The sequence below is a fragment of the Pinus tabuliformis genome, chromosome 8 (assembly GCF_031772625.1).
Source record: "Pinus tabuliformis cultivar Carrire ecotype Pingquan chromosome 8, CPIR1, whole genome shotgun sequence".
In the NCBI taxonomy this organism is placed as follows: Eukaryota; Viridiplantae; Streptophyta; class Pinopsida; order Pinales; family Pinaceae; genus Pinus; species Pinus tabuliformis.
The window spans coordinates 1,721,479,271-1,721,504,413 of record NC_142294.1 but is presented as its reverse complement, the minus strand read 5'-3'; positions in this window follow the sequence as shown (position 1 = coordinate 1,721,504,413).

Sequence of the window (25,143 nt, the reverse complement as noted above, 5' to 3'; positions counted from 1 at the left end):
GTTAGGCGTTATACAGTGATGATTACGCCGAACAGAGGGATTCAGATGGATAGAGGCAGGGAAACCGAAGAGCCAGGAAGCAGAAACAAACAGTCAAAAAGCAGATTGGCTTTAAAGCCACGAGCTGACAGAGAGAGAAGAAAGCAAGTTAGGAGCAAGTAAATTAGAAGCGGAAAGCTAAGAGAAGAGAGAAGAAGTTGAGCTGACCTGTAGAAGCAAAGGCAGCATCGAGCCAGACAGAGCCAGAGAGAGTCAAAGAGTCTATGTGCTCTAGATAAGGCTTGAGAGGTTCAAGCGAACTCCTCTGTATATGCCTATCATGTACGAGTCTCAGATTGGGCTCATACTACTGTGACCAATAGAGGTCGAATTTCAGTAAGGAGAGTCTGTGTACTGCAAAGACTTGGGGGATTCAAGTACAGTCTTGCTGATTTATGTCTTCTGAGTGAGACTCAAATTGAGCTCAGAGTTGTAAAAACTCTGCTTTGAAAACATAATAGAGAGGCCACCACTAAAGGCTGGACCGGGAGACATAGCCCAAGAGCATTGGGTGAAATCCTTATTAAACTTGTTGTGTTTATATGTTTTCCTGTTATGTTTTCCCTAACTGCTTCAGTGCCTGTTTATTTCACAATCTTATCGATCCACTACACAAAATAACATAGGAACATCCATGTACATGAGTCTGTAATACCTTAATTGTTTGTCTTAGATCAATTTTAGATCAACTGGTATCAGAGCTATAGGTTACTAATGTTAGACAAACTTGTGTTGGATTTTTGTTGTTGAATGCTAACTAGGACAAAGCTCAAATTAGGAGAAGGAGAATTGGTTGAAGCTAACCGAGATATTGGAAGAGTCTATCCTAAGAAGAAAATGACAGAAGAAAGTCCTTTGGAATCGGACTCCCAGTTCATGGATAGTTTCATGACCGTTAGAGCCATGGTAGAGGAAATGTATAGAGAATTTAATAAAGGTAGAGATGAAGATTCATCAAACTCCAAACAAGATAAAGGAGTAGAAGAATCTCTCCTCTATGACCATTCTAAAGGCAAATGGAAAGAAGAAAAACTTCCCACACCACCTAATAGCCCTGAAAATAAAAAGAAAACATCTTTGATTAAATTAGATGTTAAATTTGATTTGCCAATATATGATGGAGAGTTGAATGTAGAGAAGCTGGATAATTGGATTAGACAAAATGATGTGTATTGCAGAGTGCATAGCATTGATTCAGACAAAAGTAAGATTCAACTGGCCAGCCTACGCTTGATTCAGACAAAAGTAAGCTTCAGCTGGCCAACCTACGCCTTGGAGGCACTGCCTTGGTATGGTGGAAAGGTAGGACACAAGCTGACATGAAGAAGCATGGTAAAATTCTTTCTGTCTGGAGTGAATTTGTTTCTCCAATAAAAAAACAGTTCTATCCACTAGCTTATATGCAGCAATCCATGATGAATTGGTAAACTCTTCAACAATTAAAAGGGCAAAGTGTACAAGGCTACACCCAAGAATTTAGAAAAGGAGCTTTGATTCTAGGAATTTCTTTAGACTCACTTGAAACTCTGCTAAAGTATATAGGTGGTCTACACAGCTATTTAAAGCACACTATTCTCATGTTTAATCCTACTAGCATAGATGAGGTATCTGTTCAGGCTACCCATCTAGAGGCTAGAGGCAAGAATGTGAACCCAGAAGTTGGGGGATCATCAAAACCCACTGCAAGCAAGAATAAGGAAAAGAGAAAACAGAAATGGAAAGAGAGGAAGACAAATGCTGTACAAAAGACCAAGCCTTCATGCACTCACTACAAGAAGGATGGGCATGATGATGAACACTGTTGGATTCTGCATCTGGAGCTGAGGCCCAAGAAGTACGATGGCAAAAAGAAGAAGACTGCTGCAACTATTTAGAAATATTTGGGGTTAGACTCAGGGGATGAAACAACAATCACAACCACGGGTATAAAAGGTAAAAATTATGAAGCATCTACTAGTAATTCTGCACAATCGACTGATAATGGAGAAAATGAGAGGAAAAGACATGAGCTTTTTCATATTAGAGTTATTTCCAAACATCAAAAGATTGATACTTTGTTTGATAGTGGCTCACAAGTAAATTTAATTTCTGAAGCAATTGTAAAGAAGTTGGGATTACTAACCACACCTCACAAGAAGCCATATCCATTAGGTTGGTTATGTGATAAAGCAAAGCTACAAGTGACTAGACAATGTAAACTTAGGTTTTCTTTCGGGTCAGCATTTGTAGATGAGGTTGAGTTAGATATTCTTCCCTTGGATATATGTGGAATTGTTTTAGGAAGTCCTTACTTTTATGATAGAAAAGCTATTTTCTATAGAGCTGAAAACAAGTATCAATTCATTAAAGATGGAATTGAATATATTGTAAGAGCTCATAAAATCAAGAATAATTATACTCTCATAAACTCAGGGTAGATGAAAAGAATTGTAAATTCATGCAAACAATTTTCACTAATGGTTGTAAAGGAAAAGAAACCTGATAAAACTAATGTATTTGAGGGCTGTAATTCTAAACAGCAAGCTGATTTAGAAAAAGTTGTTTCAGAATATGATATAGTATTTCGAGAACCTAAAGGTCTGCCACCCAAAAAAGAAATAGTACATGATATTAATTTGCAGCAGGATGCTCCATTGCTTAGCATCGGAATGTACAGGTTGTCCGCTTTAGAGAACGCAGAAATCAAGAAGCATGTACAAGAGTTGCTCGAGAAAGGGTTCATAAGACCTAGCACATCGCCATGTGGGTCTCCAATGTCTTGGTGAGAAAGAAAGATGGCCCATGGAGAATGTGCATTGGTTACTGAGCACTGAATAAGATAATGATCAAAAATCATTATCCCCTTCCTCGCATAGATGATCTATTAGATCAGTTGAAAGAAGTTGTTTACTTTTCAAAGTTGGACTTGCATAGTGGCTATCATCAGGTCAGAGTTGCAGAGCAAGATGCATGGAAGACTGCTTTCAAAACAAAGCATGGATTGTATGAGTGGTTAGTTATGCCTTTTGGCTTTACTATTGCTCCTGCTACCTTCATGAGAGTAATGAATGATGTACTCAGACCTTTTATTGATGATTTTGTCATTGTATATTTAGATGGCATTCTTATATTTAGTAAAACATGGGAAGAACATTTGAAGCATGTAAAGCAAACTCTAGATGTTTTGAAAAGAGAAAATCTTTACGTTAAGCTCTCAAAATTTGAATTTGGAAAAACATCTTTGAATTATATGGGTTATATTGTAGGGGGTGGTGAATTGAAGATAGATCCCTCTAAGGTTGCAGTCATTGTAAACTAGCCTAAACCCAAATCTGTTACAGAAGTTAGAAGCTTCCTAGGAGCAGCACAGTATTGGAGAAAGTTAATTTCTAACTTTTCCTTGATTACAGCTCCCTTACATGCTTTAACAGAATTAAACAAGGTGTTTCAGTGGGGAGGCAAACAACAAAAAGCCTTTGACACCTCAAAAGAATAGATTAGTACAACACCAGTACTAGCACTGCCCGATCTTCAAAGACCATTTGAGATTGAAATAGATGCCAGTGACTATGCCATGGGAGAAGTGTTGATGCAGCACCATAAACCCATATGTTACCATTCTGAGACATTTAATCCTGCAGTAGTTAATTATCCGACATATTATAAAGAATTGTATGCATTAGTACAGAGTGTGAAAAAGTGGAAACATTACCTAATGGGAAAAGAGACAGTTATACATACTGATCATCAACCACTTCAATATTTGCACTCACAAACTAAGTTGCAGCAATCAAGACACTATAGGTGGATGGGTTTTCTACAACAGTTTCATCTTGTCATCAGATATAAAAAGGGCTTACACAATAAAGTTGTAGATATGTTGTCCAGACCAATCATAAGTGCATCTACTATACTTAAGCATAATTCAATATTGCATGAAAGCTACATTGAACAGTATGCACAAGATATAGATTTTAAAGATGTATATGCAACTTTAAGTCATAGCAAATAAGTAGAAGAATTGGATTATCATGTTAAGGACCAACTCTTGTATCATTTTGGAAAGTTATGCATTCCACAAACTGAAAGAGTAAAGATAATTCGAGAAGCACACACCTCTAATATTAGGTCACTTTGGTGTAAGTAAAATAGTTGCACAGCTACAGAGATTTTGTTATTGGCCAAAAATTCATGAAACAGTTTCTAGATATGTAATAGGGTGTACCATGTGTGCTAAAAGCAAGCCCGGTAATAGAAAACTAGGCTTTGGGATGAACACCTATGTTATGTGCAACATGCTTACAACCGAGCTAAACATTATTCTACACAGAGATCTCCTTTTGAGACCTGTTTTGGTTTCACACCAAGGTCTCCCTTGGATTTTGTCTTTGGTAAAGACATAGCGGTTGATAGACACAATGATGTGGGCAAGGAAACCAAGTTCATTGAACAAATCCAAGAAATTCACCAGGAAGTACAGGAAAAGCTGGAAAAGAGCCAAACCAAGTACAAGGCAAGGCATGATAAGCATCGGATTGAGCATAGTTTCCAAGTTGGTGGTAAATTCTGGTTGTATATCAGCAAAGACAAAATGCAAGGTGAAGGTAAGAAGCTAAAGCCAATAAGGTACGGACCTTTCAAGATACTTGAGAAAATTGGTGAGAATGCTTTTCGCCTTGATTTACCATCTTACATGCACGTCTACTCAGTTGTTAATGCAGACAGATTGAGACTATTTGAACCTTCATTGATTGAAGATCCCGAAAAGTAGATTCAATTGCCTTCTATTGATGATCTGTTGCCAGAATATCTCAATGAGTTGCAGGAAGATACAGTTTTGGATAGGAAGGTGAGAACTACGTGCAGAGGGGACGTTGAGTACCTTAGGATTGGGATCAAAGGTTCAAAACAAAGCAGTGCAAAGTGGATAGAAATTGGGCAAGCGAGGAATCTATACCCTCACTTGATTGATGCTTAAAAACCAACTTTTGGTGGTCCAAAAGCTTTTTCAGTGGGAAGGCCATGATCTGAATTGGACCCTAGAACACTCTCTAAGTTTTCATGAACTCTTTAAAGATCATGCGAAAGTTTCAAAGTCTTATAAAGATCAAAGCTATCAGAGATATCCTCGCGACAGTTGCAATTTGAGATCAACGCGACACAACGAGGACCCTCGGTCAAGCACGCAGACCGTCGGCCCATGGTAACGCGCGTTGCCACAAATTGGAAAAACCAAAGGTCAATTCAAGAAACGCGGCAGTTTCTGATGTGTGATTAGCGACAATTCACTAATCGCATATCGCCGAGCAAACCCCTCAAATAAGGAAAAGCCCCGAGCGCCCGGACCCGAAAAATTATAGAATGTAACGGATATCGCGCCGATTCCATCACAGGCAGGGTCCCACAAAAATTGGCAAAATATCGGAAGAGCTTCGAGCGTTAAGCGGTTTCAATCGAGTCCCGCCCAATGCCACATAATGGGTGCGACGCATTTGGCAGAAGAGAGAGAAAACCGATCACATCAGACGGGTAAATGTCATGTTACTTACCCACCTGATATGGACGATGACCATAGTGTCTAGAGGCTCCAGATCAACAGTGGAGATGCAATCCGATGGATGACCGGATTCGACGGGGTAAACAGGCAGAGTTGTATAAGATTTGAAGTCTGATGTGGACAATGCGTTGGCAGAAGAGCATGTTTCACGGGCATTCTTGTAGTTAATGGTAAAAACGGTCATTTCAAAGACATCCAAGAGAACTAACTCTCAGTTCGTTATGAAATAGATGGCCACCACCCTGTGAGGCATTATACGGTGATGATTACGCTGAACGGAGGGATTCAGACGGACAGAGGCAGGGAAACTGGAGAGCCGAGAAGAAAAAACAAACAGTTAGAAATCAGATTGGCTTTAAAGCCACGTGCTGACAGAGAGAGAAGCAAGCAAGTTAGGAGAAAGTAAGTTAGAAGCAGAAAGCTAAGAGCAGAGAGAAGAAGCCGAGCTGACCTACAGAAGCAAAAGCAACATCGAGCCAGACAGCGCCAGAGAGAGTCAGAGACTCTATGTGCTCCAGAGAAGGCTTGAGAGGTTCAATCGAACTCCTCTGTATATGCCTGTCATGTATGAGTCTCAGATTAGGCTCATACTACTGTGGCCAATAGTGGTCAAATTTCAGTAAGGAGTCTGTGTACTCCAGAGACTTAGGGGATCCAAGTACAGTCTTGTCAATTTATGTATGTTGAGAGAGACTCAAATTGAGCTCACTGTTGTAAAAAATCTGCTTTGAAAACATAATAGAGAGGCCACCACTGAAGGCTGGACCGAGAGTCATAACCCAGGAGTATTGGGTGAACTCCTTATTAAACTTGTTGTGTTTATATGTTTGCCTGTTATGTTTTCCCTAGCTGCTTCAATGCCTGTGTATTTCACAATCTTATGGATCCGTTGCACAAAATAACATAGGCACATCCATGCACATGAGTCTGTAATACCTTAATTGTTTGTCTTAGATCAATTTTAGATCAAATGACGAAGCATCGGAGATATGCGCACAATAGGTACAATAGACAGCAGAAGAATGAGTTGCGGACGTAAGCGAAGCGTAGATGTTGCCGGATGGACTCCGAGCGAAGATCACTGCACCTGCTGAGTGACTCGGGACGAGTCACGATGATTGTGTTGGGGGCCTGTTGGGCATCGGATTCCCCCGCGTAACGGATTTAGGGCTTAAAGCCCACAATTTTAGGTATTGGTATTGTAAAGGCTCCCCGAAGTGCGCGGACCATGACTTGTAATGAGTCAAGTCAAAGTGTTTTCCGCCTAAAATATTGTATTTTAATATAGAATGGGTCGGCCTACCCATGGTCCGCGGACCATGGGAATGTATAAATAGAGCGAGGCTCTAAGGGTAGAGGCAGTTTTTTACTAGTTCGGATCTTAAGTGTATGGGTTTCTGAAGGTGATATTCGCGATGAGTATGTAAGTCTGCGTCGTGGTTGGTAGTAGTAAGAGTAGGCTCTGTAGCTGTGTGCGCAGAGGCCTGGTAGAGTCCGCAGTTGTGTGTGCGGACCCCTACAGCTGAGTGCACAGGTTGGAATTGGATTGTACTGGAACAGAAGATTAATAAAAGATAAGTGTTTCTGAAATATAGTGCATCTGCTCGCAGATATGAGTGTTTGTTCTTCTGTTATGGTTTTATGCATCTTTTTAAGGTTAATGTTTACGCGCATCTGTCATAAATATTGAATGATTAATAAAGATGACTGAATTAAGTTAGATCTATAATAATAACCTACTATGGGTAAGGGATCTAGACAACACCTCTTTCCCTCAATACAGGGGCTACACGAAGGTCAGACATCTGCGCGGAGCAGTGCAAGCGAGAAAGACTAGATCGCGACCTCTCCAAACCTCATCAAGACATCCCTAGGGTGTGGAAACCTGGTTCCAGCACCCTCCCATACTACCTCGTGTGGGACTTTAGTCCGCGCTCCGCGGATTGTTGCCGAAAGGGCCAGTAGTGCGAGATTTGTTTGCCTAACTCACTTCTAAACCTGGGTCAGGCCCCTATAAGCCAATACACTTTCCCAAGGACGAGAAGGAATTGGAAGTGGAGTGTACAAGCCTAGTTTTCTATTGTTGGGATTGCTTTTATCACACATGGTACACCCTTTAATATATCTAGAAACTGTCTCATGCATTCTTGGCCAATAACAGAATCTTTGCAATTGTGCAACTGTTTTACTTACACCAAAATGACCTGATATTAGAGAAGTATGTGCTTCTTAGGCTATGTTAACTCTTTCGATTTGTGGAATGCATAACATTCCCAAATGATACAAGATTTGGTCCTTAACATGATAATCCAATTCTTTTGCTTGTTTTCCATCACTTAAAGTTGCATATACATCTTTAAAATCTACATCTTGAGCATATTGTTCAATGTAGCTTTCATGCAATACTGAATTATGCTTAAGTATAGTAGATGCATTTATGATTGGTCTGGACAACATATCTGCAACTTTATTGTGTATGCCTTTCTTATATTTGATGACTAGATGAAACTGTTGTAGGAAACCCATCCACCTATAGTGTCTTGATTGCTGCAATTTAGTTTGTGAGTGCAAATACTAAAGTGGCTGATGATCAGTGTGTATAACTGTTTCTTTGCCCATTAAGTAATGTTTCCACTTTTTCACACTCTGTACTAATGCATACAATTCTTTATCATATGTGGGATAATTAACTACTGCATAATTAAATGTCTCAGAATGATAACATATGGGTTTACCATGTTACATCAACATTGCTCCCATGGCATAGTCACTGACATCTCTTTCAATCTCGAATGGTATTTGCAAATCTGGCAATGCTAGCACTGGTGCTATACTAATTTTTTCTTTCAAGGTGTCGAAGGATTTCTGTTGTTTGCCTCCCCACTGAAACACCTTGTTCAATTCTATCAAAGCATGTAAGGGAGCTGCAATCAAGGAAAAGTTAGCAATAAACTTTCTCCAATATTGTGCTGCTCCTAGGAAGCTTCTAACTTTTGTAGCAGATTTGGGTTTAGGCTAGTTCACAATGACTTCAACCTTAGAGGGATCTATCTTCAGTTCACCACCCCCTACAATATGATCCAAATAATTCAAAGATGTTTTGCCAAATTCACATTTTGATAACTTAACATAGAGATTTTCTTTTCTCAAAACATCTTGATCCGGATCTAGACAGGAACACAATAGATTACAGAGATAACCATAAATACAGAGATGTGATAACCATAAATACAGAGATGCAGCGGAAATAATACTTCATTTCATTACTGTAAAATACTGAAATATGTTTACAAACAGAAATGGAAAGAAACCAGCTAGGGCGATGGTAGCATATCTCTTAGAAGAGATGTGGTGGCTACATGCCTCTGAACTGTTCCGAACTGTATTACAATGAGGCTCGGAGGCCTATTTATTGTTGAGAAATAATGGAAAACCCTTCACATACCGAAACCTAACCCTAGAAGATGAAACGCCAAATTGTGGGCCCCGTTTGGGTAAATTGGTACATCAATTTCCCGGGGTCGTAACTTTGGCATACGATCTCCGTTTGACGCGTACGATAGCTCGTTAGAAAGATCTATCCGAGTACTACCACTTTGGGGGGCAACATCGGGCTCGGTCGCCCCAGAATTCAAAAAAAAACGTCGTTTAGGGCCTCAAAACGGCTCCGGAAGTTCAGGACCCGAAAAACTGATAAAAATAGTAAACTGTGCTACAATTAAGGAAACTGAAAATGCTGAGAAAGACAATGGTGGGGGTCCAGGTGGACCTGGCAGGTGGCCACCAATATCCACCTGGATCATTCCTCCCCCCTTAGGAAGCAATGGTCCCCATTGCGTTGAGTTCCTCCATCTGCTGAACTTGTCCTGCAATCTCTGATGTGTCCAGTGATGGTGGGAAGCATGGTCGACGATGGTCCACATTGAACATTTGGTGCAGGCGAAGGAATGGAGGAATGATTTGCTCCAAAGCATTGTTCCCCATAGCCTTGGTACTGCTGTAAGGACCATGTCGGTGTGGTCTGAGCTTCTGATGGGTTCTGGTAAGGCGTTCTTTCTGTCGATGCCACCAGACATTGTTGCCCACCTGAAACTTGTGTGGTACCCCTTTGGGTGAGGAGAAGTTGTTCCTGTGTTCTGTCATGACCGTATCCCTTTTCTACTGCTGCTGCGTGGAGGAACCCTTTGCAGGGGTCATGGATGTAGCAACGATCTTCCCCTTATTTTGGGAGTGAACCAGACGGATGAATTTCCTGGTCTGTGATATGAGCTTGCTGCCTTTCTTGGTAGTGATCAAGGATGTGGCAGTAGGTGGGGCTACCTCTGGTATCCTGTATAATGAATTATTCAAAGAAATAATGACAGCACGAGGCCTTGACTCATACACAGCATGTCGCCTCCATAAGTATGGCTGGCCTAATAGTACATCACAAACATCCAGAGGTGTAACATCACACAATACCTCGTCTGTGAAGGGTTTGATGCTGTAGGGAAGGCGGCACTGCTGGCGAACTTTCAGATCTCGTCCTTCATGAAGCCACCCGATACTGTATGGCTGTGGGTGTGGTGTAGTCGGTAGGCCCAACCGCTTCACGACCTCTGCTGAAACCAGGTTCTTTTGGCTACCACTGTCGACAATGAATTGCAGCGGTGAACCCTTCACCCACATCTGTGAGTGGAAAAGACGCTCCCCCTCCTTTGGATCTTCGGGCTCATTTTTCTTGATCTTGGCAGTGGCAACAGTGGCGCTGGGATCCGCATCAATGATCTGCTTCCCTTTGCCATTCCCCTTGTCGGGTTCTGGCTCAGGGTCAGAATATGCATCTGATTCGGAAGCCTTCAACTCGGCCACCAACGACTGCTTGGTCCGACACTCACTTGTGTTATGAGTGGGACTCTTGTGGAACTCACACCACTTTCCTGTGTCCTTCTTCGGTTTCGTGGTGTTGTTCTTTTCTTGTGGCTTCGACGGGTTATCTTGGGTCACCCCGCGTTGGCTTTGTCCTTTGGGCTTCGGATTTGTAGATCCAAAGTCTCGCTTCTTCTGTTTGAACTTTTGCTCGATTTTGACAGCGTATCGGTATGCTGTGCCGAGTGAGGAGATGTTCAAGAACACCATCTCTTCTTGGATGTATTTGTGCAGGCAGCCGCGGTATTTGAGTACCAGATGCAGCTCAGAATCTTTGATACCCAACTGTGTGCGAAGGGTATGAAAAATGTTTGTGAACTCCGGCACATCTTGGTCTCGTTCCTGTCGCAGTGTGGTCCATTTGATGTATTTGTCCTCATAGCTTCCGACAGGGTAGTACTGCTCTTTGATGGCATCCCGGAAGTCATTCCAAGTGGGTGCGGCTGAAAATAGTGAGCCTGTATTTTCATCCTTCTGCTCGCAGTAGGTTTCCCACCAGTCCTTGACGTGGGGGGCTTCTTTGAGAAGAGCAAAAACAATCTTTTCCCGACTTGAAAATTCATGAACAGAAAAATACCCATCTAGCAGATTTAACCATTTATCTACGACATCTGCGTCTATTTGACCCTCGAATATGGGGATTTCAAAATTAACTTGTACCTTGAAGGGTGTGGCATTTCCAGAGTCGCTGTTGGAAGCCGATGCGTCGCCTCTGGGTAGCCGCTGAAGGATCTGCGCAAAGCTATCCATCATCGCGTTCCGTTGTCGCTCGAGGGCTTCTTCGAGCAAGATTTTGATAGGATCTCATGCCCCCTCGTCTTTCTTCTCATCCGCCATGGGAGGCCGTCGGGATTTTCGAGGCTGGTCTTGCAAAGGTTCGACCAGTTCAAGCCCTAACTCCTTATATCCCGACCTCGTTGGGGACATGCAAAGAAAAACAGAGAAAAAGCAGACCGCTCTGATACCACTGATCCGAATTTAGACAGGAACGCAATAGATTACAGAGATAACCATAAATACAGAGATGCGATAACCATAAATACAGAGATGCAGCGGAAATAATACTTCATTTCATTACTGTAAAATACTGAAATATGTTTACAAACAGAAATGGAAAGAAACCAGCTAGGGCGATGGTAGCATATCTCTGAGAAGAGATGTGGTGGCTACATGCCTCTGAACTGTTCCGAACTGTATTACAATGAGGCTCGAAGGCCTATTTATTGTTGAGAAACAATGGAAAACCCTTCACATACCGAAACCTAACCCTAGAAGATGAAACGCCAAATCATGGGCCCCGTTTGGGTAAATTGGTACATCAATTTCCCGGGGTCGTAACTTTGGCATACGATCTCCGTTTGACACGTACGATAGCTCGTTAGAAAGATCTATCCGAGTACTACCACTTTGGGGGGCAACATAGGGCTTGGTCGCCCCAGAATTCCAAAAAAACGTCGTTTAGGGCCTCAAAACGGCTCCGAAAGTCCAGGACCCGAAAAACTGCTAAAAATAGTAAACTGTGCTACAATTAAGGAAACTGAAAATGCTGAGAAAGACAATGGTGGGGGTCCAGGTGGACCTGGCAGGTGGCCACCAATATCCACCTGGATCACATCTAGAGTCTGCTTTACATGCTTCAAATGTTCTTCCCATGTTTTACCGAAAACAAGAATGTCATCTAAATATACAATTACAAAATCATCAATAAAAGCCTTAAGTACATCATTCATAACTCTCATGAAAGTGGCAAGAGCATTAGTTAAGCCAAAAGGCATAACTAGCCATTCATACAGCCCTTGCTTTGTTTTGAAAGTAGTCTTCCATGCATCTAGTTCTGCTACTCTGACCTGATGGTAGCCACTACGCAAGTCCAACTTGGAAAAGTAAACAACTTCTTTCAGCTGATCCAATATGTTATCACTGAAAATGCTGAAGTCAAAAATTTTTACCCTGGCTTAAAGAGTGGGTGTTTTCGCAGCGCCTAAATTATTTTAGGCAGTTTCGCAGCGCTACCTGTTTGCGTGGTTTCGTAGCGTGCTACGAAACTTGGGATTTGTTCGAGTTTTCAGTGGAGACCCAAAAGACTATTTCTAAAACACAAGAAGACCGGATTCATATGCTGGTATTCTCATCAATATTACCAACTCTGAAGGCAAAATTTATCCTTAATCCATGCAGTAAAAAACCTAAAGGGTGCTACAGTGAGTTAGTCTTGAATCCCAGTCTTGAATACTGGCTGGGTTCCCCATGGCAGAAGTTGGCACAAAAGGTTGTTTTTGAAGCCATATCTTAAAATATCATTTTGTTGGGTTGGTGGTTGTGTTAGGCTCTATTTCAAAGGGAAATCACCATTACCAAATCTACATACAATTGCATAATCCAAGAGGGATCAGCACATTAGGTACAGGAAAAGTGTCAACATGCTAGTCAAAATCAGCACTGGGAGACATTGATGCGGAAGATGCATTACTGCTACAATATCCTGCCAAATCACAAGGGGATTTTCAAATGTGTGCTTTATTTCCATGCCCTTATGCAGTTAAAACTTAAGAGGGCTAGGGTATGAGAGGATGATTTCCTATATATGCAGATGGGCGTGACAGTCATGGGGTTAGACAGTTCATTATTGGAGACAATAGTAGTAGCAGAAAACCCCTTAATTTGTCATCACGAGACTTTGACCACCACCTCCACTGCAGGCGAGGAATTCAATGGCAGCCTGTACCCTATCGCTTACCATGATGCAGACAATTCCTTGGGTAATGATGTTGCAGTGCCAATATTACTAACCAATGATAGCAAGAATATCCAGACAACTGTGAGCATGGAAGGAGAACTCCGGTCTGTTGAGAACAGCCAACAGACAGAAGAAAGAGCTCTTGGTTGTGAGGAAAAGACTTCAGTGGTTGCAAGTGGAAGTCAGATGGAGGCATCTCGATCAGAACTCCAGAAAGAAAAAGCTGCATTTGAGGTACCACGTGTTGAAGATGTGAGTCCAGCCCGAACTTTGCAAGAGCTGCAGCAAACTGGAAGATGTTAAACCTTGTAATGATGGTAACAGTGTCAAAGAGGGCAATCACTCAAACAATAAGGATTATCATGTTTCATTAAATAATAATATTTCCTCAGAGGCGGTTAATATGAAACCAAACATTACATTGGAACCAAATGATGTGAAATCTGAAAAGCAAGTCCGTTTAAAGCAAGATAACAAAGGATAGAGAACAGACAAGATGGGGCAAAATCTGTAAAGGAAAGTTTTCGGTCTGGTGAGTTGGACAAACCCAGGAGCATTTCATCAGACAGATTCGTGGATGAGCATGAAAGAGATTATTATGTGGAGCGGAGGAATCAAGAGTCATATGGTTACAATGATCGTTCTGCTACTCCATGCCACGATTTTTCCAAAGGAAGGTGTTACAGAGGATCATCTTGCAGGTATCTTCATTCAGAGACTGCTCTTGACAGTGTTGGTAGATGGTCCTGTGTTAGAAAGAGCAGAGAAGGTTTGATAGATAATGGTACGCGGGCATCAGTTTGTGAAAATACAGGTGCTACACCAAGGCTTTGGCTACTAGATCGATGGCCGGCCAGTAGAGAAGAAGAGGGTGGGCCCGAAATTGAATGGTGGAGATCACCGACTTCATATGGTTGATGCTGCAGAAAACACACGCAGTCCTAAGTGATTAAATGCCAACTGTCAAGTGGTTTCTACAAAAATTTGATTGCCACAAGGTCGACAATCTGGAGTTAGATTACAAGCATCATATGGTGGGCAGGGCAATGGTAATAATGATTTGTGGAGTGATCCTGTCAAATCTCAAGCTTTCGGTGTTTGCATGTGTAGTGCTCTTGATATTATGCCATCTATGTCTGGCGGCACCGTCATCAGAATTGGTGCTCCTAAAGGTGGAACGCCGGATCGACTTGACATCACTCATTAAACGGGTTGTTACATTCTTGAAGGTTGAAAATACCGGTTTGGGCACGGAGACTGGAATTGCTGTTGATTAGCAAACACTGGTTAATATGATGAATGTTAGAAGCTAGAAAAGATTTAGATGACTGTAGCATCTGTCCGGTAAAAGGAGGGGTTAATGAAAGGAATTGTTTCACTTATACATAACCCTGTGGATTCAGGGCAAACGGCTGGCTTGATTCATGTAAGCTCGATAAAGTCCGTTGGACAGGTGTCACAACACAGTATTTAGCAACACCATGCATCAGAAGCATGATATTGAACACATGTCACTGTAAATGGAAGATGACGGTGATGACGACGGATCCAGCTTTCAATAGATATAGCTTATTAAATTAAGGCCGAAGACTCATCCTGGGATACCCGCAGTTTTCGCTTGATAAATTGAAGAGATGTATTGATGAACGCTGGTCAAATATCATTCATGGGTTATCTATACCAAGAAAAGGAGGGTGTGCTCAAGCAGACACGGTTTATCATCACCACATGTTAAGGTCCAGAAAGAGACAAGTTTCGTGGTCTTGTTCGCGTTTTCGTTCATAAGATGCCAGACATTCTCCTCGCAGGCATTCCCCGTTTTCTTTTCATGAGGGCAGGCGCAAGCAGTCATGGTCTAGATCATCTGTTTGAAGGAGGCGACGAAGTTAAATGTTGACTTTAAACCACAGTTAGATTTTGAAGGAGTGGCACAGTACTCGAAAATCAGATTACTGTAATCTCTTAATGAAATAAAAACTTGGTATTGAAAATTACTCCATCGCTTTATGAGTCCACCATCTTGAAGAACGAAACAGAGCATGGAACGTTGGTTTATACTTTCTGTGGTAGCCTGCTCATCCATGAAGCAATGTTTCTCTGGCCTGCTCATCGGAAATCAAGGATAATATAAAAATTGAGGCTGGTTTTAAGGCTGCTTCTCTCCTAATATGGCCGTTATAATGGATTTAGCAGGTCGGATTAATATAATTGTTGCATATGTTATAATTCCATTCAAAAGGGCGTTTGGTTCTGCAGTATGGTGGCTTAGTGTTGAGCAGGGGTGATGTGCTCGATTCAGAGTACGGGATGTGCCATTGTTTTGTGCGCTTAAGGAATCAGAAATGGAAACAGTTTCAGATGGCAGAGCCAAACATGAGTTTGATGCAGATTTCAATTTAATACATCAGGAAGCAGATATTGAAACAACAGGATAGTTGCATGAGAAAGATGGTCAGTGTTCGGACTTTGTTGATATTGAACCTACACACTGTCAATCATTTAGCTATGAGAAGAAGACTGTGTTTTTAATCACTCAGCAGTTTCGTAGCGCGCTACGAAACTGCTGTAGAATGTTGTTTTGTGGAAAAACGATGAATTTTGATGATGAGGTCAGTTAATGGTGAAAGAAGGTCTCAAACTCAGGCAGTGAGATCATACATGTGTTTCATAACCACTCAAACAGTGACAGGTGTAGCTCTTGAAGAGAAGATAAAATATTTTGTTTATTTTCATAAAGTTTTCTCAAAGGCAATTTATGACCGAGCAACTAACGTATTGGTGAGGTTACCAGAATCTTCGGTTGATACACCTGTTGGTCCTTGAAGTATCCAGATCATATAACATATGGTGGTTATGCGTTGATTAATTGAAGGTTCAAAGAACTCGGAGTGTGGTCTTTAAGTGATAAAGAGGAGTGGAAGACAGGGGACCGTGGATATAGGGTGATTAATTCCATCAATTAATAAGTTGTCTTACAGCTAGCATCTGAGACCAACTTGCTCGGTGATTGTTCCCTTAACATATCTTAGCCATAATGAAAATCATACAGCTGTCCAGCATCCAAGAAAGCATCAAGTCTGCGAGGAGAATGAAATTAGTTTTTTTAGTTGGATTAGGATTGTGTGTAGTTTTAGTTCAGGATGTTTGTAATTAATGTAGTAGTTAAGAGCATGTAGGAAGAGTTAATTGCCACCTTCGAGGCTCCCCTCATGCTGGAGGAGGAAGCTCGAGGTGTTGAAGTTTGCTTGCCTATATATGGGCCAAGTTAGGATGTAAAAAGGGTTGGATTGTATATACAAAAAACAGAGTTTTCTAGAGCTTATGAAAAGACTGTTACAGTAATAGCAAACAGAGTTTTTTCTTCCCAAGATTCTCAATGCATCCTTTTGTTCAAATGTGATGGTGGTTTTAGTTTCTTAATGTTCTTTTTACAGCCTTGTTATGGTACAATCCCTCAGAATTCATATTATATGCTCTGACTTCCTGTGTGCTTGACAGGCTGTGGGTTTTGGTGAAGTATGTTTGAACATCACTCAGAATTCATTTGTTAATGCTCTGACTTCCTGTATGTTCAGCAGGCTTTGATTTAGGTAAATTATGTTTGGATCTTTGATGATGCAAAGAGCCTTGGCTTCTATGAGATAACTGTGATTTGGTTTATTAACTGTGAAAGACTCCATAGCCCAATGAAGACTGATTTGATGTATGTCCAACCAGCTATATTTTTATAAATGTGTGAAGAGTTAGCCCTCTAGTGTTTGAAGGATTTTGTCAAGAGTCATGAGAAAGCCCTCTCTGATTAGGAAGGCTAATTCCTAATCTAAAGTATGGTCTGAAACAGTTACATGAGACCTTGCTTGGTTGCAGTCCCTAGTACTGGTTTTGTGATAACATTTTGGTGCGTCTGCCGGGAGCTTAAGATTGAATTTCTGAAGGTAGCAGGAGTTCAAATGATTTTCAAGGCTGCAAAACTACCTTGGCGACTCCATTATTGAAGAATTCAAAGTTATATATTCATGGTGATTCCACTGGAGTTATGAAAGACCCAGAAGCTGCCCTTCTTTGTTCAAGGTATGCATGCATTGATTTCTCAGGAAGTCATGGTTTTCCAAATCATTTTCCCAAGGATGCATACTTTCTAAGGAGTGGTCCAAAATTCAACGGTGAAGATTTGAGTTTAACCTTGGATCATATTTCAGATTTTTGTCATTTTGCACAGCTTCTTAGAATTAAACATGAGGATGTTTGCATAAGGTTATTTTATGATTCACTCCAAGGGAAATGCAAACAGTGGGTTGAATGCTTGCCTGCCAAGTCCATTAAGTCATTGCCAGACTTTTGGCTTTTGTTCTTGGAGGAATGGATAGATAGGCCAGAGGTGGAAGTAAAATCTCCTTCGGTTGAAGGTTTTAAACAGTGGAATGATGATCATAATAAAGAAGAAGCAAATGAATCTTTTTCTTTGTCCCTATCCTCATATCTGGAATCTTTTGACTGTAAGTCAGAGGATAAAATAAATTTTTTTGATGAAATTGCCAAAGATATTGAGAAAGAAATTGAAGGTTTAGAAGGACAGATTCAGGCATACAATTTTCATGATCATGATTATTATTCTCAAAAGTTTCCTGTGACAGAGCGCAAGGAGACTATGCTGCTTCCATCCTCTTTCATGATTGAGGAACTGAACACTGTGGTTGAAGATCAGTTTGCACAGCTGGAAAGTGTCGAGGAAGGACAAGCTGATCATGTGTTTTGGGATCCTATAGCTGATTACATGGAAGAGTTTTATTCTCCAGTGTTTCAGCTTACCTATGAAGATCAGAGACAGTTTCAGTGGCAGCGGTCATTACATTGTCACATGGGCTCTGAAATTCGATGCAGTCAAAGACATTTTCAGTGGCAGCGGTCATTACATTATTACATTGGCGCTGAACTTCGGGACAGGCAAAGAAATCAAATGTCAGACAAAGCAAAGGATTGGCTGCATTGGAAGTCTCATATTGATTGAGCTGAGGAAAGTTTAAATGGTTAGGGTAGGTAGGTAGGTAAATTGCAAATAAGCTCAAGGTTGGCTGAGCATTTATTTTTCAGTAGCATTAGTTTCTTTCTCCTACAGTCAGGCTTGTCAAGCAAATTTCTCTTTGTTACAAATGGGTAAGGCACTGGAGCTGCGTGTTCTTAGCGCACCACAAGGGCACACTATCCCAAGTGGAGCCACTGTTATCACTGAAAATGTTGAAGTCAAAAATTTTTACCCTGGCTTAAAGAGTGGGTGTTTTCGCAGCGCCTAAATTATTTTAGGCAGTTTCGCAGCGCTACCTGTTTGCGTGGTTTCGTAGCGTGCTACGAAACTTGGGATTTGTTCGAGTTTTCAGTGGAGACCCAAATGACTATTTCTAAAACACAAGAAGACCGGATTCATATGCTGGTATTCTCATCAATATTACCAACTCTGAAGGCAAAATTTATCCTTAATCCATGCAGTAAAAAACCTAAAGGGTGCTACAGTGAGTTAGTCTTGAATCCCAGTCTTGAATACTGGCTGGGTTCCCCATGGCAGAAGTTGGCACAAAAGGTTGTTTTTGAAGCCATATCTTAAAATATCATTTTGTTGGGTTGGTGGTTGTGTTAGGCTCTATTTCAAAGGGAAATCACCATTACCAAATCTACATACAATTGCATAATCCAAGAGGGATCAGCACATTAGGTACAGGAAAAGTGTCAACATGCTAGTCAAAATCAGCACTGGGAGACATTGATGCGGCAGATGCATTACTGCTACAATATCCTGCCAAATCACAAGGGGATTTTCAAATGTGTGCTTTATTTCCATGCCCTTATGCAGTTAAAACTTAAGAGGGCTAGGGTATGAGAGGATGATTTCCTATATATGCAGATGGGCGTGACAGTCATGGGGTTAGACAGTTCATTATTGGAGACAATAGTAGTAGCAGAAAACCCCTTAATTTGTCATCACGAGACTTTGACCACCACCTCCACTGCAGGCGAGGAATTCAATGGCAGCCTGTACCCTATCGCTTACCATGATGCAGACAATTCCTTGGGTAATGATGTTGCAGTGCCAATATTACTAACCAATGATAGCAAGAATATCCAGACAACTGTGAGCATGGAAGGAGAACTCTGGTCTGTTGAGAACAGCCAACAGACAGAAGAAAGAGCTCTTGGTTGTGAGGAAAAGACTTCAGTGGTTGCAAGTGGAAGTCAGATGGAGGCATCTCGATCAGAACTCCAGAAAGAAAAAGCTGCATTTGAGGTACCACGTGTTGAAGATGTGAGTCCAGCCCGAACTTTGCAAGAGCTGCAGCAAACTGGAAGATGTTAAACCTTGTAATGATGGTAACAGTGTCAAAGAGGGCAATCACTCAAACAATAAGGATTATCATGTTTCATTAAATAATAATATTTCCTCAGAGGCGGTTAATATGAAACCAAACATTACATTGGAACCAAATGATGTGAAATCTGAAAAGCAAGTCCGTTTAAAGCAAGATAACAAAGGATAGAGAACAGACAAGATGGGGCAAAATCTGTAAAGGAAAGTTTTCGGTCTGGTGAGTTGGACAAACCCAGGAGCATTTCATCAGACAGATTCGTGGATGAGCATGAAAGAGATTATTATGTGGAGCGGAGGAATCAAGAGTCATATGGTTACAATGATCGTTCTGCTACTCCATGCCACGATTTTTCCAAAGGAAGGTGTTACAGAGGATCATCTTGCAGGTATCTTCATTCAGAGACTGCTCTTGACAGTGTTGGTAGATGGTCCTGTGTTAGAAAGAGCAGAGAAGGTTTGATAGATAATGGTACGCGGGCATCAGTTTGTGAAAATACAGGTGCTACACCAAGGCTTTGGCTACTAGATCGATGGCCGGCCAGTAGAGAAGAAGAGGGTGGGCCCGAAATTGAATGGTGGAGATCACCGACTTCATATGGTTGATGCTGCAGAAAACACACGCAGTCCTAAGTGATTAAATGCCAACTGTCAAGTGGTTTCTACAAAAATTTGATTGCCACAAGGTCGACAATCTGGAGTTAGATTACAAGCATCATATGGTGGGCAGGGCAATGGTAATAATGATTTGTGGAGTGATCCTGTCAAATCTCAAGCTTTCGGTGTTTGCATGTGTAGTGCTCTTGATATTATGCCATCTATGTCTGGCGGCACCGTCATCAGAATTGGTGCTCCTAAAGGTGGAACGCCGGATCGACTTGACATCACTCATTAAACGGGTTGTTACATTCTTGAAGGTTGAAAATACCGGTTTGGGCACGGAGACTGGAATTGCTGTTGATTAGCAAACACTGGTTAATATGATGAATGTTAGAAGCTAGAAAAGATTTAGATGACTGTAGCATCTGTCCGGTAAAAGGAGGGGTTAATGAAAGGAATTGTTTCACTTATACATAACCCTGTGGATTCAGGGCAAACGGCTGGCTTGATTCATGTAAGCTCGATAAAGTCCGTTGGACAGGTGTCACAACACAGTATTTAGCAACACCATGCATCAGAAGCATGATATTGAACACATGTCACTGTAAATGGAAGATGACGGTGATGACGACGGATCCAGCTTTCAATAGATATAGCTTATTAAATTAAGGCCGAAGACTCATCCTGGGATACCCGCAGTTTTCGCTTGATCAATTGAAGAGATGTATTGATGAACGCTGGTCAAATATCATTCATGGGTTATCTATACCAAGAAAAGGAGGGTGTGCTCAAGCAGACACGGTTTATCATCACCACATGTTAAGGTCCAGAAAGAGACAAGTTTCGTGGTCTTGTTCGCGTTTTCGTTCATAAGATGCCAGACATTCTCCTCGCAGGCATTCCCCGTTTTCTTTTCATGAGGGCAGGCGCAAGCAGTCATGGTCTAGATCATCTGTTTGAAGGAGGCGACGAAGTTAAATGTTGACTTTAAACCACAGTTAGATTTTGAAGGAGTGGCACAGTACTCGAAAATCAGATTACTGTAATCTCTTAATGAAATAAAAACTTGGTATTGAAAATTACTCCATCGCTTTATGAGTCCACCATCTTGAAGAACGAAACAGAGCATGGAACGTTGGTTTATACTTTCTGTGGTAGCCTGCTCATCCATGAAGCAATGTTTCTCTGGCCTGCTCATCGGAAATCAAGGATAATATAAAAATTGAGGCTGGTTTTAAGGCTGCTTCTCTCCTAATATGGCCGTTATAATGGATTTAGCAGGTCGGATTAATATAATTGTTGCATATGTTATAATTCCATTCAAAAGGGCGTTTGGTTCTGCAGTATGGTGGCTTAGTGTTGAGCAGGGGTGATGTGCTCGATTCAGAGTACGGGATGTGCCATTGTTTTGTGCGCTTAAGGAATCAGAAATGGAAACAGTTTCAGATGGCAGAGCCAAACATGAGTTTGATGCAGATTTCAATTTAATACATCAGGAAGCAGATATTGAAACAACAGGATAGTTGCATGAGAAAGATGGTCAGTGTTCGGACTTTGTTGATATTGAACCTACACACTGTCAATCATTTAGCTATGAGAAGAAGACTGTGTTTTTAATCACTCAGCAGTTTCGTAGCGCGCTACGAAACTGCTGTAGAATGTTGTTTTGTGGAAAAACGATGAATTTTGATGATGAGGTCAGTTAATGGTGAAAGAAGGTCTCAAACTCAGGCAGTGAGATCATACATGTGTTTCATAACCACTCAAACAGTGACAGGTGTAGCTCTTGAAGAGAAGATAAAATATTTTGTTTATTTTCATAAAGTTTTCTCAAAGGCAATTTATGACCGAGCAACTAACGTATTGGTGAGGTTACCAGAATCTTCGGTTGATACACCTGTTGGTCCTTGAAGTATCCAGATCATATAACATATGGTGGTTATGCGTTGATTAATTGAAGGTTCAAAGAACTCGGAGTGTGGTCTTTAAGTGATAAAGAGGAGTGGAAGACAGGGGACCGTGGATATAGGGTGATTAATTCCATCAATTAATAAGTTGTCTTACAGCTAGCATCTGAGACCAACTTGCTCGGTGATTGTTCCCTTAACATATCTTAGCCATAATGAAAATCATACAGCTGTCCAGCATCCAAGAAAGCATCAAGTCTGCGAGGAGAATGAAATTAGTTTTTTTAGTTGGATTAGGATTGTGTGTAGTTTTAGTTCAGGATGTTTGTAATTAATGTAGTAGTTAAGAGCATGTAGGAAGAGTTAATTGCCACCTTCGAGGCTCCCCTCATGCTGGAGGAGGAAGCTCGAGGTGTTGAAGTTTGCTTGCCTATATATGGGCCAAGTTAGGATGTAAAAAGGGTTGGATTGTATATACAAAAAACAGAGTTTTCTAGAGCTTATGAAAAGACTGTTACAGTAATAGCAAACAGAGTTTTTTCTTCCCAAGATTCTCAATGCATCCTTTTGTTCAAATGTGATGGTGGTTTTAGTTTCTTAATGTTCTTTTTACAGCCTTGTTATGGTACAATCCCTCAGAATTCATATTATATGCTCTGACTTCCTGTGTGCTTGACAGGCTGTGGGTTTTGGTGAAGTATGTTTGAACATCACTCAGAATTCATTTGTTAATGCTCTGACTTCCTGTATGTTCAGCAGGCTTTGATTTAGGTAAATTATGTTTGGATCTTTGATGATGCAAAGAGCCTTGGCTTCTATGAGATAACTGTGATTTGGTTTATTAACTGTGAGAGACTCCATAGCCCAATGAAGACTGATTTGATGTATGTCCAACCAGCTATATTTTTATAAATGTGTGAAGAGTTAGCCCTCTAGTGTTTGAAGGATTTTGTCAAGAGTCATGAGAAAGCCCTCTCTGATTAGGAAGGCTAATTCCTAATCTAAAGTATGGTCTGAAACAGTTACATGAGACCTTGCTTGGTTGCAGTCCCTAGTACTGGTTTTGTGATAACACAATAGATCATCAATGCGAGGAAGGGGATAACGATTCTTGATCGTTATTTTATTCAGCGCTCTGTAATCAATGCACATCCTCCACGAACCATCTTTCTTTCTCACTAACACGATTGGAGATCTACATGCTGATGTGCTTGGTCTTATGAACCCTTTGTCGAGCAACTCCTATACCTACTTCTTGATCTCTACATTGTCTAAAGCGGATAACCTTTTATACCTGTAGCTGTGATTGTTGTTTCATCACCTGAGTATGACCCAAAATCTTTCTATATAGCAGCATCTGTCTTGTTCTTCTTGCCATCGAACTTCTTCGGTTTTAGCTCCAGATGCAAAGACCAACAATTTTCATCATCATGTCCATCCTTCTTGCAGTGAGTGCATGAAGGTTTGTTTTTCTGTACAGCTTTTGCCTTCCTCTCTTTCCATTTCTGCTTCTTCTTTTCCTTGTTCTTGCTTGCAGTGGGTTATGATGATCCCCCAATCTTTGTGTTCACATTCTTGCTCTAGCCTCTAAGTGTGTAGCCTAAACAAATACCTCATCTATGCTAGTGGGGTTAAACATGAGAATGGTGTGCCTCAAATAGCTATGTAGACAACCTATATACTTCAGTAAATTTTCAGGTGAGTCTAGCGAAATGCCTAGAATTAAGGCTCTTTTCCTAAATTCCTGGGTATAGCCTTGTACACTTTGCCCCTTTAATTGGCGAAGAGTTTTCCAATTCATTATGGCTTTTTGCATATAAGCTAGTGGATAGAATTGTTTTTTAATGGCAGAAACAAATTCACTCCAGGTAGAAAGAATTTTACCATGCTTCTTCAAATCAGCTTGTGTCCTGCCTTCCCACCACACTAGGGCAATTCCTCTAAGGAAAAGGCTGGCCAGCTGAATCTTTCTCCTTTCTGAATCGATGTTCTGCACCCTGCAATATACATAAATCTATCTAATCCAGTTATCTAGCTTTTCTACATTTAATTCTCCATCATATATTGGCAAATCAAATTTTACATCTAATTTAATCAGAGAAGTCTTCTTCTTTTTATTTTCAGGGCTGGAAGGAGGTGTTGATGGAGGAGGTTCTTCCCTTTTCCCTTTGCCTTCTGAATGGGCAACTAGAAGAGGTTCCTCTACTCCTTTGCATGTTTAAGATCCTGAAGGGCTTTCCCCTCGGCCTTTCTTAAATTCTCGGTATATTTCTTCTTCCATGGCTCTCATGGTCATGAAACTGTCCTTGAACTGAGAGTCTGATTCCAAGGGAATTTCTTCTGTCATCTTCCTCCTGGATAGACTCTTCCAATTTCTGGTTTAGCCTCAACTAGTTGTCCTTCTCCTAATTTGAGCTTTGACCTAGTTAGCATTCATCAATCCATCACAAGCTTGTCTAACCTTAGCAAACCTAAAGCTCTTATACCACTTGATCTGAAAATGAGATCTTAGACAATTATTAAGGTATTACAAACTCATGTGCATGGATTTGTCTATGTTACTTTATGCAATGGATCGATAAGATTGTGAAATACATAGACAATGAAGAAATAAAGAAGCATAATAGACAACACACATAAACACAACAAATTTAATAAGGAGTTCACCCAACACTCCTAGGCTACATCTCCTGGTCCAACCTTCTGTGGTGACCTCTCTATTATGTCTTCAGAAGCAGAGTTTTACAACAGTATGAGCTCAATTTGAGTCTCAACACTCAACAGATACAACAACAAGAGTTTTTATTGAACCCCTCAAGCCTCTCTGAGTACAAAGACTCTCTCTATCACTCTCTATCTCTGTCTTTGCTCTGTCTCAACACTTCCTCCAATACTACTTGCCTCCATTTGCTCTCTGTCTGTGGCTTTAAAGGCAATTGGCACTGTCTGTTCATTTCCTCTTCTCGGCTTTCTGTCTCCCTGCCTCTGTCCGCTCGAATCCCTCTTCTAAGCGTTAGCAATCATGGCATAACGCCTTTTGGGGAGGTGGCCACCTATTCTG